This window comes from Chrysemys picta, unplaced genomic scaffold, assembly GCF_011386835.1.
Source record: "Chrysemys picta bellii isolate R12L10 unplaced genomic scaffold, ASM1138683v2 scaf5594, whole genome shotgun sequence".
Classification (NCBI taxonomy): domain Eukaryota; kingdom Metazoa; phylum Chordata; order Testudines; family Emydidae; genus Chrysemys; species Chrysemys picta.
This window is the reverse complement of record NW_027058294.1, coordinates 1-3,000: the sequence shown is the minus strand read 5'-3', so window position 1 is coordinate 3,000 and position 3,000 is coordinate 1. Positions and strand designations below refer to the sequence as shown.

The 3,000-nt window shown below is 48.9% G+C and overlaps 1 long non-coding RNA gene across 1 annotated transcript; it reads right to left on the bottom strand.

Annotated features, from left to right (window-relative positions):
- Positions 1 to 351: 351 nt before the first annotated feature.
- On the bottom strand, positions 352 to 2,652 carry LOC135980655 (uncharacterized). Its single transcript, XR_010597608.1, has 3 exons — positions 2,245 to 2,652; positions 1,846 to 1,963; positions 352 to 420 (listed from the first exon to the last, which is right to left on the bottom strand). It is a non-coding gene; the product is annotated as an uncharacterized LOC135980655 (long non-coding RNA).
- Between the last annotated feature and the right edge of the window lie 348 nt (positions 2,653 to 3,000).

Here is a 3,000-nt window from a genome sequence, read left to right as displayed (position 1 = left end):
GGAGGCTTTCCACATAAAATGCCAACGTTGTATATTGGGCATAGAGTGGAACGACTTCATTTGTAAAGCAGATGTTATGGTCGCTTCGGTCTACAGACTACTGGGGCCATTGTCCGCAGATGGCGTCTTATGCTTTTCAGACCTGTCGCAAGTATGCCACAAGATGTTCCGGCGAACGCCGTTCTTTGAGTGGCTCGTAACATCCACCAATCAAGGGATGCAGGCAGCCCAAAGGCAGGCCCCCTATTACATGGGTGCCTCAAGTCTATTCCGACATTGGGCTCTCGGCCCGTCAAGCACAGGAACGGATCAATGGTGAACAATTGCTACGGCCGACCGTTCGGCTAAGCCTTGAAGAAGAAGTATGGATTTAGGTACTTAACTTTTGACATCCATGTTTGAAAGTGCTGGCCCAAGTGTCTAAAGAAAAGTGAGATTATATAATGTCAATGGATGGAGAGATGAAGGGTTTTATTTAACTGTCCAAGGGGAACTAGAGGCCTGGATCATACGAACAGCCATATTGGATCAGACCAGTGGTCCATCTAGCCCAGCATTCCATCTTCTGACAGTGGCCAGTGCCAGATGCTTCAGAAGGAATGAACAGAACAGGGCAATTTATCAAGTGATCCATCCCCATCATCCAGTCCCAGGTTGAGGGACACTGTGACGGGGAGCTGAGCAGGAGCTGCTGAGCCAGCCCTCGGTCACTCCGGTTCCAATTAAGGGAGATGAATTGGAGCTGATTAGACCACCTGGCCCTAATTGGGGAAGTAGAGACAGCTGCTGCCTAATTAGGCTGGGGCTGTATAAAAGCCTCAGGGGAAGGAAGCCAGGAGAGGAGCAGGAAGAAAGGGAAAGGCAGGAAGTGGAAGCAGGGAGATAGCTCTCCCCTCCCTCCTGCCTGTAGGTAAAGGGCTACTTGTATGGTGAAAAGGTGGTGAGAGCACAACGTGTAAATAAACTGCACCAGAGGTTACTGAAGTGACTTTATCAGCCCAACAGGGTTAGGAGCCAACAGGGTCCTGCAGCACCTTGTTACAGACACCCAGAGCATAGGGTTGTGTGCCTGACCATCTTAGCTAATAGATTCATCAGTGGCTATCTTCCATGAATGTATCCAGTGGTTTTTGAACCCAGTTATACCTTTGACCTTCACAACATCCCCTGGCAACAAGTTCCACAGGTTGACTGTGCGTTGTGTGCAGATGTACTGCCTTATGTTTGTTTTAAACTTGCTGCCTATTAATTTCATTTATTCCAAATATTTACTAAATTTCAATTGGTATTCTGTTGCTTAACAGTGCGATTAAAACTGTGATTAATCATGATTAATTATTTTAATCGCAATTAATTTGTTTCAGGTAATCGCGTGACTTAACTGCGATTAATCGACATCCCTAATTATTTTGGTAATTTATTAAAAAAATGTGTCAGCAAATAATGGAAAATGGTGTGATTATATTGTGTTATTTTGACAAATACAATATGCAGAATTTTACAGAATTTTTAATTTTTTGGTGCAGAATTCCCTCAGTTGTACATGGAAGCTGCGTTACTTTCTACTTATCAACATTGAATTTCATCTGTCATTTTGTTGCCCAGTCATCCAGTTTAGGGAGATCCCTCTGTAACTCTTCACAGACAGCTTTGAACTTAGCTATCATGTAGGATACGTGCCTAGAGAAAGGTCAGTTTATGTAAGATAAGAGGCTGGTGAAGGAGAATTATCCCTATTTGGGCTGGATTGCATAGAACGAGAGAGGATGGAGAGGAGCTGGATAAATACCTGGAGAAGGATGAGGGGACCAAAGCACAAGTTTGCAGATCAGCTAGCGAACATACCATATGGCATGAACCTGTTAGTCCCTCGTAGATTCGTCCACACTGCATCTACTTCTGCTGTCAAACCTTCTTGTGGCTCCATAGCATGAGAGGGCTAATGCACAGATTCCATCTCTTCCTACAAAGTCACAAAGAATGTATCAGAGATTGGAGGCTAATCAGAAGAAAGGGAAAAGGTCATTAATGCCGTGGCTGATGTAATGAACCAGCTATCTTGCAACTCGTCCCATTATGGAAGGAAGACAGAGACATGAGAGCAAATGCCCTTGGTTTTACACTAACAGTCTTGTCACCTTTTTGTTTAGCTGGAGCCAGTAGCCGTCATTCTGCTGAGTACTGGGGTCACTTAAACTCATCCCCAGCTGCCTACATCTCATGGGGAACAACGCAGGTAATTACCACAGGATCATGCAGGCACTGGCTTCGGGGCTGGAGTGGTGGCTCAGCTGACCTCCTCCAGTCACCAACTTCTCTGTGGGAACTCAGGGCCCTCCTGAGTCCCATCGGTGGCTTTGGGAAGGGTCCGGGCCACCCAAGAGATCTCTGTCAGGAGCATTTTCCCTCTCCTCCTGGCCAGTCAAGCAGCAGAGCAGGTTCCTGAATCTAGCTCCTAGGGTCTGACGTGACTGGTTTCTGCCACCATCCCGAACTTGCTGAATGGCCCGTGAGATACTGACATGGACAGAGAAATCCGGATCTTGCTGCAGGCCACTGAGAGCTGAGACAGAGAGAGGAAGCTCAGGTCAAAACACATATCGTATTAGCATGCCCTAGCACCTGCACCATGGGCCTCTGTATCTTCCACAGGGGCGGCTCTATGTTTTTTGCCACCCCAAGCATGGCAGTCAGGCGGCCTTTGGTGGCATGCCTGCGGGCGGTCCGCTGGTCACGCGGATTCAGCGGCGTTTCTGTCGGTGATCTGCCGGTCCCGCGCCTTCAGTGTACCTGCCGCTGAATTGCCGCCGAGGCTGCGGGACCAGCAGTCCTCCCGCAGGCATGCCGCCGAAGGCTGCCTGACTGCCGCCCTCACGGCGACCGGCACGCCGCCCCCCGTGGCTTGCCGTCCCAGGTACGCACTTGCTGCGCTGGTGCCTGGAGCAACCCCTGATCTTCCACAGCAACTAACTCCTCCCAGATGCTCTGGACCCACCAGGG